The sequence below is a fragment of the Nestor notabilis genome, unplaced genomic scaffold, assembly GCF_000696875.1.
Source record: "Nestor notabilis isolate BGI_N333 unplaced genomic scaffold, ASM69687v1 scaffold15368, whole genome shotgun sequence".
Classification (NCBI taxonomy): domain Eukaryota; kingdom Metazoa; phylum Chordata; class Aves; order Psittaciformes; family Psittacidae; genus Nestor; species Nestor notabilis.
In genome coordinates, this window is record NW_009938853.1 from 22,488 (window position 1) to 35,263 (window position 12,776).

A 12,776-nucleotide genomic window follows, 5' to 3' on the forward strand; every position below is an offset into this window, starting at 1 on the left:
CCCCCCCCCCCCCCCCAAGATTCGGTAAAAATTAGTGTTATTTCTGGGAGATCCTTAGCCAGTTCTTTTAAAATTCAGATTGTAAGCCACTTCTGTGGGTATAAAACTGCTTACTCTTCTTATTCTATCAGTATGCTTTATCAATAGTTCGGTAATCTATCTAATGGAGAACAAAAGTAGGAATTGAGATATTTTCCCTTTCCTCTTATATATGCAAAAAAAAAAAAAGGCGAAACTGCCAAGTTTCTGTAAGTTTCAATAGTTCACCTGCCTTGGTACTGGGGTAGTATTTGTTTCAGAATCGGCAGTTTACATCTTTTCTATTACTGCCAGTCTTAGCTTTCCATACCATGTATTTCCTGCATACTGTCATGTTACCACAGTGTCAGCATCTCCCTTGTATATAATTTTTCATCTGGACAGGCAATACATAAAGCTAACAGGTAGAGCAATTAACTTGAGAAACTTAGTAGGCTCATGTATATTATACATGATACAAATACAACACACAAGCTCATAATATATGGCAAATATTACTTCCCTGTAGTCAAGTTACAATTGCATTAAAAATGGAAAAAATCTGCTTTCTTTTCTGTTAAGGTATTTTGTTTACTTTAAAGCTGCTTAGAATTTCCTTCAGTTGTTGCTGTATAAACTGGGTAAAGAAAGCTTTGAAGGAATTAATTCAATATTGCTAACAGTTTAACAGATAACACTTGGAAAGGCTCAGGCATCATTTTCAGGTGACACTTTTCTTTTTAGAAGTGAAAAATATATTGCTTAAGCATCACGTCTGTGTTAGTTTAATAACACCTTCTTTTTTTTTTCCTCACAAAAGTTGTCATTATAAATGCTAATGTTTAACTTGTGGGCAAGAGATGAAAGAATGTAACAAACTCCTACTTCTATAAACTGGAATATATATATGGGGAAAATTTGGTCTGAAAGAATGATCATCTGGAGAGCTGCTCATGTGAATGTGTGCCATTGAGGAGGTTGTTTTCTAGCCTTATCTAAAACAATTCATAGCTTGTTGTGCTAAGTGTTGATGATTGGATAGAGAGCGACATATATAGAACTCAAAAACAGATAACTGCTTACTCGGGAGGACAGGCAGTCCTCCTACTTAAATCATATCATCTGAAAGGCTAAAAAATTTTGATGACTTGTTCCACCTCTCCACTCTACCCTGCATATGTTGTTTTCCTCACAGGCTTAGTTCACTGCCTCTTTTTAGAAGCAGTCTTTTGGCTCCTTCTCCCTTGCACAGGATTTTGGATTTTGAAGTCTTAAATGCTGGGAAACTTTCCTCTCCTTCATTTCCACCTCAGGCTCTGCCAGAACTGAGTCTAGAACTTAACTTGAATTTCTGTTTTTCTTCTAGGGCAGCCTTAAGACCTTGTGAATGGAAGACCTCTTTTGCTGCTACGGTCACATCAGAATGGCCTAGGACAGTCTGTTGCTCTGTGGTTCCTAGCACAGGCACTCTACAGCAATGTGTTGGTTTTTTGACACCAGTGCTGGTGGACCATCCAGATGGCTGTAAATCTGCAGAAGAGGTTAGTACAAAATGTGATCCAGGAATTTTTGACATTTTGGTCAGGTCTGTCTGCTTTGGATGTAGCTTAGAGCAAAGGGAGCATTTAGAGATTTCATGTGTGCTATTACTTTATCACTGCATTGGGTTCGCGTGGCAAGGTTTTGGTAGTCGGAAGGTTACAGGGATGGTTTCTGTGAGAAGCTGCTGGAAGTTTCCCCTGTGTTCAGTAGAGCCAATGCCAGCTGACTCCAAGATGGACCCACCGCTGGCCAAGGCCAAGCTTGTCGGCAACGGTGGTAGCACCTATGGGATAACATACTTAAAAAGGGGGAAGAGTTAGTGTGCAGCAACAACTGCAGCAGAGAGAGGAGTGATACCATATGAGAGAAGCAGCTCTGCGACTACCAAGGTCAGTGCAGCAGGAGGGGAGGAGGTGCTCCAGGCATGGGAGCAGAGATTCCCCTGCAGTCCGTGGTGCAGACCATGGTGGGGCAGGCTGTGCCCCGGCAGCCCGTGTTGGTCCACAGTGGAGCAGATCTCCACCTGAAGACCATGCAAAGCAGAAGGCTGGCATATTGGAATGAGACAGAAGGTGGAGCAGCAACTACTTACACAGTAGTCTGTTAGTGAATCTTTAATCATGGCATGTCTACTCTCTCTTGTTGTAAAGATTCTATTATTTTCAGAGAAGTTGAAAATCTTTCAGGAAAGTAATTTTAAATACATTGGAGCACAGACTTCTAAAAGAGGCTCTAAAAAATATCTAATTTAATTTAAATTTAAAAAGTGATTGTATTAGTCAAATGCTGCAGTCTCCAATTAATGTACAGCTGAATTTGCAAAACAGGTCCATCACATGCCCTTTTTAAATGTTTTCTGACAGATTAGCCTTTTTTTTTTATGGTGACCCGTTTCTCTCTTGGCTTCTAGTCAGGTATGAATTTTGAATTGTAAAAAAGCTTAAGTTGCTACCTTCAAAAATGATCTGTCAAATTAAATACATTAGCTGGTTTTTACAAGGTGCCTGACAACTTCTGGAAGAAATTGGCAAAGTAATAAGCACCTAAGTATTTGAAGAAACTTAATTTACTGAAGTCTAATACATCTCTGACATACCTAATGTTCTACTGATTGTTTTCTCTATGCAACTATGCAGAAAATTGTTAGTATCAGTCTTATTGGTAACCAGGGGGAAAAAAGTGAATTCTTTCAAGAGGTAATTTTTCTGCCTTAAATTACATATCACACTTCTCAGATTTCTCTGGGCTGCTGCACAATGCAACAAGTAAATTCTAAATTTTATTTACTCTTTTCTCTCACTGATGCAATGCCTGTATCTTGATACAGCTATTTTTTTTTTTTTTATTTTTTTAATATGCCAAACCTTCTTCACATTAGGATGAAAACTTACAAGTTAAGCCCGATTGAAAACCTTTTTTGGATCATTAGCTGTAAGAGTATAGTCTTGAAATTTAACATGAGTGAATCTGCCATTTTTCTTCTAAAGTATTGACAAATAAAATCCAACAACATTTGAAAAGCATTTATTACAAAATGCTGAAAATGTAGCATTTCATTATGAAAATGACTTTATTTAAATACTTCCCATGATCTAAGTGAAAACTAATTTTTTGTAGTTTTATTGACTTTTGGTTTTCTGGCATTTTCTTTTACAAATAAGCTCAAAATATAATAGGTTTGTTTAAAAAAAGTTGAGATTTTTGCAGCTGTTAACAAAACAGGATTGCTGTTTTCTATAGAAATCAACTTACAATAGTTTCCATACTGTGGTTTTTGATTGAATGTGAACTTGAATGTCTTTTTTTTTTTTTTTTTTTTCTGGCTCTGGCAAAAGTTATTTTAGTCAAGTGTTTTTTTTTTTTTTTTTTTTTTAATTTATTTATGTTATTTTTCATTGAAGTTGAAAGTTGGGAAGAGTGCTCAGTTGAACCTTTGGAAATGCAAACTGTGCTTCTGATCCTGGCACAAATGCTGTGATTACAGAGACTTGATATGGCTACCTAAGAGCTTCTTTAAAATTATATCCTCCTATTTGATGTAGACCTTTTTCTTTCTTGTTATATTTTCTTCCATTGATAATGGAATGCTTTTTATAGCGGTATGTCCAGAATGCAGAAGAAAAACTATAAACCCAAGATGTTCTTTGTCATACTTGGCTGGATTTAAATGCAACATGTTCTTGGTTTCTATGTTGAGCAAATTTCAGCAAACCAAATTTAAGTAGTAGAATTTTTTTCTTTGCTGAAGCGTTTGGAAGTACTACTCCAGTGAACATGAGGAGATTTAAAATGTTTACTGTAGTATCAGAGATGAATCTAAGAAAAGTGTTAGTGTAGCCAATGTTTAGTTTGGATATACTGGCAAATACAGCCTTGGTTTCTAAATATGTTTTATAAGGCTATCTAATAGTCTGGTTTGGGGCAGGGGGGAAGAAGACAAGGCTGTTCACAGTGAAGTTAATGATTGGATTTCTTGTCATTTTTAGTCTTTGGTCTCAGTATTCTGTAATTAAAACAGATTTTCATTCTGCTGGCTGGCCTTATATTCTCCTTTTTCTTTCTTTTTTTTTGCCATCAAACTTGTGTTAATCTTTCATGGCTATTCAGTTGGGCTTTTTGTTTTGTTTATCTACTAATCTAGCTATTTCATGTATTCATGTTTGAAGAGACTGCTAATATAAAAATGGTTTCATTTATTTGCATTAGAACTGGCTTATGACCTGGGTGGATCAAATTGAGCTCTCTTCTATACACTTAATGAAATACGGAAGCTCTGTCTGCTGATAACATATAATGAACTAGGTGTAGATCTGTGGTCAGTTACAATTTCTGTGCTTAGGTCTGTCATTTATAACTGTTTACTTTTACAGAAGGACATTCAGTGAATAGGTGAATGCAGATGTATATTTCTTAGAGAAGTGGGGTCTTTCTCATCCTTCCTTCTCCTTTTGTTATATAGTCTTGATTCCAGCAGCAACAGAAGATTACTTTTTCATCTTGTCTCTACTTTACCTATTATCTTAATTTTTGTTTGTATGGTAGCAACCTGGGAGATGTGGATATAAGAGCAATGGGGGAGGGAGAGTGCATCTGCTTCCATTCTGCATGGAACAGAATTGGTCAGAGCTTCTGCCTGCCTGAGAGTTAAGGATAGTTTGCTTCTTTCACTATCAAAGGTGAAAATGCAGTTAAAAGGAAAGAGGGAGTAGACGTGTTGTGAAAATGTTCCTCAATGTGAAGCTGGCCTTTGCAACAGTTCAAAATGGACAGTACTGATACATCTGTAAATTCTCTTGTGCTGCCAGGTATCACAGGTTCTTCAGCATATGAAGTCCTGTAGCTCAGCTAAGTCTGAATTCTAGAGTTTAAGCTCTGGTCCTGTGCAAATATCAGTAGCAGAGCTGAAGACTAAGATACCATGGGGATGAAGGAAGTAGTCCGGACTCTAGTCATGAAGAGCCATTGCTGTATTGGGCTGATTGCAAACTGTTTCAGCAACTTCTCCTTTTCAGTTTTTTCTCTCCTGTCCAGTCTTGGAAATGATCCAAAGTTCTAAAGGATTTCTGGAACTCTGTTTTATTATTCTGCCTATTTTGCTTTTTATCTGACAGGTCTTGGGTTTTTTTTTTTTTTCTTCTTATTTACCTAATCAAAGTAAAACCCAAAATGCAAACATTGACTACTTTAGAAATAGACTTTACATGGACAAACTTATGGGTCCTTGAAGAAAATCTCATAGTTGTTCTTCTTATGCTATGTGTACTTTTGCATGGATTGACAATGGAAATAAAGAACTTAAAAGCATTGTGTTTCTCAAGCTTATGTTGTCAGAGATTGCTGAGAAGACAGAATTAAGAAAAACTCAATCTAAAGCAAGTATGAGTAAGAGGGAAAGTGAAGGATGGATGTGAAGAATCTACCCTCAGTGCAATACTGTGCGTGTTAATTAAGTACTGAACAGTTGTTAGCAGAAGTTACCTGCTGAGCAGACAGCTTTGCAATGTGAAAAGAGACTTCATGTGTTAATGTATGCTTAAGAGCTATATGGCTAGTCTGTATAAATATAGCCATTTGCTTTCTGTGTAGAATTTATATTTACATATGGATACAGCAAAAGGGCACAAGTTTTTTGTGAGAAACATTGCAATAATGTCATGAACGTATCACAAAACTGGACCATGCTAGCTTTTCTTTTTTAATCCATGTCTGATCAGGCTTTTCTTTCTAGAGAAAGAGAAACAAGCATATGTTCTGAATTTTTGTTTTTTTTCCCATACTAGGTTTTTTGGACGGAGATCTGATGTTTTCTCTGTATTTCAAAAAATGTTTCACCCTGTAAAACTTCTGAGCTACTTTTGGTTAGAATTTTGGTGTTTCCCTAGATGTGTTGGGCTGTGTGTGAGATTCTTAAATTTATTTTTTTTTTTTTAAACTATCTGCAGCATCACTGCTAAAGGGATGGGAAGTAAAAATTCTTAACAGAACCCTTGAATTCTTTACCATTATTCATTTTACTTGAGGTAACTCACCATATGTTAAATAATTGTCACCCTTATTTTGTCAAATTATATTTACTAATTCTTTAAGTCTTCATGTTTAGTCACATGTATTATCTTATTCAGAAGTTTTTAACTTGGTATCTGCCTGCATTTGATTTGTCAGCAAGTTCTCTAGTTACTTGGGGCAGAATTCAGCAAGCTTCTCTAGGACAAATACCCAATATGGTCCTAATATGTAACATCATTTTTTTCTGTACCTGTATTGTTTTCAAAGCTTTTCTTCTAGAAGACTTAGAATTTTTTGAGTATTGTCCACATACATCAAAGGCAGAGAAAAAATGTTCTTTGAATGTATTTGGTGTTTCTTTAGCTTTCCCTTCTGGTTTTTTTTTGGTTTTTTTAGTCTACAATAGAAAGTTTTCAGGATTCGAGGTTTCTGCAGTTACTCACATAAGGATGGTTGAATATATTCACTGCAATTTACTGTTTCCAGAAATCTCCTTTATAATCTTTTTTTCTAATTAGCTGACTCTGCTTTTCTTTAATTCAAATTCTTGCCCATTAGCGGTTCATCCTTAATGATGACTATTTGACTGTGTAATTTTCTGCTGTCTTTAAAAGTGTTTGAAGAATTAATGAACAATTTTATTCTACTCTAGCTTTTGGCTCTGATACATATCTAAAAAATAATCAGAAGCTTTATAGAGGCTGGGTATTTTAAAACATTTGAGACTTAGCTTGGAAGATTTAACAAGTTCTAACATGAGGAAGGTTTCAAGAATGTCTTGTAAAAGATTTATTCACTGGATTGTTCACAGTCGTAGGTCTTTGTCTATGAAAAATGTGTACCTAGCTTGGTGATAGTGAATTCTTCTGACCTTTAAGTAGTCAAAGATTTCTCCTTGAAATTTGTGATTCTCTACTCATAGAATGGTTAATGTTGGAAGTGACCCTGCCATGTACAGGGACACCCTCCACTTTGACTAGGTTGGTCAAAGCCTTGTCCAGCTGACACCTGAGTTGCTAGTGCTCTTCTAACTTCTGTATTAATAGCAGCAATAGAGAGTAAATTCCAACCTCCTTTTCTGTGTTCATCAGTGTTTCCAGGAGGAATCTCCTATTTCCTCAAAATATTTAAAAAGCAAATGCTACCTGACATTTCTAAGTTTTGATATGTGCAGACTGAAGGAAGTATCATCTGCAGAAAATTCTATTGAGTATTTGACACATCTGTATGAAGAGTGATCTACTGATAAGGATAGTATTCATTTTAGTTCAGTCTCAGCTGGTAAAAACCAACTTTCAGTTTGACAGTTTAATGTGGAACTTAAAAAAAAATTTTTGAAACTAAATTTGATTTTTCTGGACTACGCAGAAACATTATAAAGGAAGATGGAAAATACGAGCATTGAATATGGAACAGCTTACTGTGTTTTTAGTTTCATATAGCCTTATCTAGTGCATATGATTTCTTAAAGGAGATTGCTCACAGTACTAAATTAATTTTTTTCAGCAGGGATTTTGACTTTAAAAGAAGTCCTGTCATCTAGTCTGTTCTACTTATAGCTCATCTTGCACCTGCCAGATGATTTAAAATAGTCTTTGGAATGTGTGACTTTTTGATAATTAGAAATTCTTGACTGCTTGTATGCATTTGGTCTTCATGAACATATGCTTTGTAAGGCCAAGTGATGATGCTTTTGGCTAGAAGCCTTCATGCTGTGTTGCATCATGTCACAAGCCTGAGCATCTAAAATACGTGGAGGTGTTTACAGGTTTTGTTGCAGACAGCAAATAGTATACTAATAGCCTAATCTCTACTACTTTGGCGCTGTTGCATTGTAATAGATTTTGGGTAGTTCACCTTTTTATTTACTAAAAGAGCCTTGGAACTGGCATTTAGCTCTGATAGGGAAGCTTAGTTTAAAAAACTTTTCTTCTGAGTAGTGTTTTTCTTGAGGAAATGGGAGATCTTTACCTAGAGCACCTGAATTTTCCTCGTCTAGTCATGTAGTGCTGGGGTTGGAAGACCAGCTAGCACAGCTCATCAGTGATTTATTAAAAACTGGAGTCAGTTTATAGCACTGGGATGCTGATTGGCAGGAGTGTTTCTGTAGTGAAAAAGGTAAGTGCTGGGTCACCAACCGTGGATCTTCCAAAAAGAATAAACAAAGAAAATTTCACCTCAGTCTCCTGGGCCTCTGTGAAGGGTAGCAGAAGGCTCGACTAGGTCTTACTGATGCATCTCGGCCATTAATTATGGTATGTGGGGATTTGTGAGCTTAGTGCATTGCTATCAGTGAAATTAAAATCTTACTGTTAATAACAAAAGCTTTTCACTTGTGAATTGCTCATTGTCTTCCTGCTGCCTGTGATGCTCACTGATGAAAATACCGTCTCTGTCTTCTAGCTGGCTGTTACTTGAAGTCAGGCACACTCAGTAGCCCTCCCAGAGTGTGTATGTGAAGTAGCTATGGCTTTGAAGAAGAATGTTTGCCCTCTTTCAGCATCTGAGGTGTCAGTAGCCCAATTTAAGACTGCAGTTGTTTCAGGAAAAGAAATAACTGTCTACTGTCTTATAAATCTGCTTTCCTAAAAAGATTGCTTGTTCTGTAGCTGTCAGGAGAAGCAATATCTGCTGTTCAGTGTGAGAAGGAAAAGATTTGAATAATGGTAGCTTGAACTTACCTGCCAGTACTGTAGTACCCAATAATAATAATAATAATACCTGGGCAAAAACTTACTGCTGCTGGCTTCAAGGTATTATGTATGTATATTTGTTTTATTATATATTGTAATTAAATTTGGCTAAGGATGTACTCTTAAAATTTGAAGCAGTACTGTAAAAAGATGTATATGGGTTTTTTGTATGGGATTGGTAATATTAGGTAATCTATGCTGATTGTTTACTGAGCATAATAGGAGCATATTTTAAATCTCAAAGCAGTTGAGAGAATGGAAATGTCTGAAAGGATCCATGAATAAGTCTGTCTATTTTTAGATAATTTTCATTCAACCTGAAGAGCAGACAGAAAAATGAAATTGTTGCCTCAGTAATTTGAAAGCTACTTTAAAGTCATGGAATAGGTGTCTAGTGAATCTCACCTGTTTATATGACAGCAGTAGTCTTTGTACTTTTATTGTATTCTTGGTTTCCAAATTTTAGCTATTCTCTTGAGTCCTTTGTAATATTCACAGTGATATTCTGATAGGGAATATTTTGTCTCCCTCCTGGATCAATTTATTCTTTTTCTTATATAGAAAAAATGGTTGTAAAAACGAATGTAAATCCAAAATCTGTTGATTAAATTGGTTTTGAACTTTTATTTGATTAAAATATTGTTCATCTGGTCCCTTGAAACCTTGCCCATTGCATTTTTTTCCTGCAAACAAGAGAAGGCTTTCTTACAGTCAGTCTGAAAAGTATTGTCTGGGATAATAAATAATAAAAAGTACAGCTGGGATAAAAAGTAACCCAAGAAAGCCTTTCAGAGACCTTCATTTGAGGAGTTCCGTAAATAATCTTTTATTTTGTTCTCAAAAACAGTATGTTGGGAGAATTTGGCGTTAGGGGAATCCCTGAGTGTGGATATTTGGTTTGGGTGAGTTTTGGGGTGTTTTTCCTGCTAAAAGACCAACTTAAAACCAAAACCTGACACTTTTTCCCTTCCCTTCTACCCCCCTCCCCGCCCCAGCTTCCTCCCTTCCCCAAACACTGCGCTGGTATGGAGTTGTTTTATGACAAAGGTCTGGCATCTGCATTTGCTTCTGGAAGTGATTAGTTTAGGCCTTTTCATTTGCATTCATTACTCTTCTGTGAATTCTGGGCTGCAGGAGTAGGAAGGACTGCCTCAATCACTGTGTCCAGTCCCCTGCAGTGGTCTCTTATAAATACACAAGGCTCTGCTTTGAAACATCATCTTTGCTGAATACATAGCTCTCCCTCTGCCCTTCCCTTGTGAAATGCTGGTGCACTGTACAGTGGTTTCTGGTTTTATGTTTAAGGAGAACACTTAAGTGATGCATCCAAAAATGTCATTGGCCTTTTATCCATGGCTGGGTGACAGTGGAAGCTCACTGTGTCACCCGTATGAGCCTTTGCTTTATTGAAACTCTTCAACTGATAGCAGAGTTACATACTCCAGTGCATACTATTGAACGTATTTTATTAAATGTCACCTTGATTCTGTTATTCTTGTCCAGAAACCCATCTTGCTTCCTACCTTATCACTTGTTCCTTTTTACAGCAATAGGTCTTAAGATTGCCCATCTAGATCTAGCACCAAGATTACTAAAGAAAATAGTTGCCAGATTATCAAAGGTACATTCTTGTTTGCCTACTAAGGTTTTCTTATAAGCCTTTACAGTCTTTCTTATGTCATCTTATTTACGCACATTATTTTTTGTATTCATCCTGATCTTCCTCACTTTAAATAATAACTATCCTTGTGGGAGCTATATTTATAACATTTTGCACTATCTGACAGCAGTAACTTTAAGTCAGTTATAGATTGAATGAAATTTATGCTGTTCTAATTTAATAAAAATTGCGTTGCTTTTTATTCAACCTCTGATCTAATTATATCCCTGACCATTCATTCAGTCTTTTCTAGAAACATCTGCAGTATTTATGTACTATATTAATTACTACATTTATGTATGCTATGTTAAAACAGTATTAATATACTTTGTTATATTAAGCTAACCATATATGTCCGGACAACTTGCTGTCCTGAATATCCTTGCATTTATGTCTTTTTCAGGTAGCATTTGTAGTAAATTTCCAGACTTTTATCACACTTTGAAATGTCACATGGCGGTTCTTTCTGGGCCCTATAGAAGGGATTAGACAAGCCATCCTGGTTTTACCAGACTAGGTGATCTCAGATGGTTTTACTTTGTCTTGGGTTTAATTATTTCTATGTCCTTGTCCCTGTTGCAATTAATTTTCACATATTTCATCTTTATTAAATAGTATAATTAATATTTGGGCCATACTAGGTCATTATTAATCTGAAAATCAGAGGTTTTATTTGAGTAGTGCTGGTTAGGAAGATAATTGGGAAGGACTGTGTAGTAATGGGAACTACTTGAAAGTGTTGACCAAATGCTTGCTTATTTTCTTGGAAAAATTTAAGGAGATTTAATCAAGTTAGTACATACTGCCTACAAACTTATGTGAGAAATTGTTAAGCAGTAATTTGCAAAATGATAAACTGTTTTCAGAAGTTAAATGATAGTAGTTAAGATGTTTTCTGGAAAGTATGGGTAGCAAAATAGCAATGTCTTCAATTTTCTTGCAGTAACTGAAAGAGCTTGTTTTTGAAATTGTTTCTGCTCAATTTAGAAATGTTATTTCCTTACTATGTGTCTGTAGTAGTTAGTTAACCATGAAAGTTTAGAGGTTAATTGAAAACGCTTTAGATTAGAAGGTCCTTTCCAACCCAAACTATTCTATGATCCTAAATCAGAAGAATCAGAGGTTCAAGTGCACAGTGACTTAGTTCCATTTGATTATAAACAGTCTGACAAAACCGTGGATGGGGTGCGTACCTGTTGTTCAGTTTTTGGCATTGTTTTTCTATGAGATGGGCTGGATTTTCATTTCACAAGAGCTTCTACTTTTATAAGCGTATTTATCTGGAGGAAAACCTTTATGAACCAGTAACTTCTGCCTTTGTGTAGGAAGTTCATCGTTGGTTTTCAAATGTAGTCAGCTACTTCTATGGTTCTGTTTTATTCTTGCTTCATTCTGAGACCTACCAGTTTTAGAAACAAAATTGATAGGTTTTTTTTGTTTTTTTTTTTAAATGGTCGATTTAAAAAATTGACTTCTGAATTGAAAATTGATTTCTGATGAATTAAGTGTATTCTTCCTACACAGAGCAAGAAGAATAGAAACTAATTTTACGGACCTACATTTCTCAAATTTTTCTGAAGAGTAGGCTTGCTTTTAATGAATTGTTTTCATACTGCTCAGACTAGTATGATCTGTTTTCTCTCATCATTTCTTCAGAGCTTACTGTTGCTGACTTGTACTGAATAGATGACTTCTGAATACTAAAACCTTTCAAAATCCATCAAACCAGTGTAGCCCAATGAAGAGTATTTCTCTCGCGTTAACCTCTGAGCAGAAGAGAGTACTGGCATCCTCAAGCTCATGAACAGTTTCTTTGTCTGATGAAATTTACCAGATGTGTTCATGTTTCTGTGAAGACGATACAGAATGTACCTGTTTTCCACAGGTGATGAGTTGACCTTCTGATTTGAATGGGGTTTTTTTTACCATTGCTTTTATAGCATTGAACTAGGTAATGCTTAGTTTTTCCTCAGACCTATTTACCAATCAGCTGATGGTAATGAGCTCTGTGCAAACGAGCACTAAGACAATTTAGCAGAGCCCACCAACCAAAAAACAAACCCAATCCAAAACTGCCAAACCCAAACAAAAAAACCCCCACAAACGACCCCCCCAAAAAAACCCAACCAAAACAAAACATCATCACAGTAGAAAGTAGTTTTGATTCTAGTGTTGGCATCACTTCTGTTTTCAGATATAGACACATTCAGCTGGACAGGCCTCATTAATAGTTCAGATACATGAAGTTTTAGACAGTCCTAATATGGCAACTTACATTTGCTACAATTTTTAGATGTTTGCTCCAAAATCCATTCAAATGCCTGGTGTGTTACCTTAGAGTATGCCAGTCTTTTCTT

The 12,776-nt window shown here is 36.0% G+C and overlaps 1 protein-coding gene across 1 annotated transcript in view; it reads left to right on the forward strand.

Moving 5' to 3' along the window:
* Positions 1 to 1,387: 1,387 nt before the first annotated feature.
* GALNT1 (polypeptide N-acetylgalactosaminyltransferase 1) overlaps positions 1,388 to 12,776 on the forward strand; it is a 58,110-nt gene continuing 46,721 nt past the window's right edge. The window contains exon 1 of the mRNA XM_010019566.1: positions 1,388 to 1,559. The gene's annotated coding sequence lies outside the window, so the exon portion shown is untranslated. The remainder of the gene's footprint in view (positions 1,560 to 12,776) is intronic.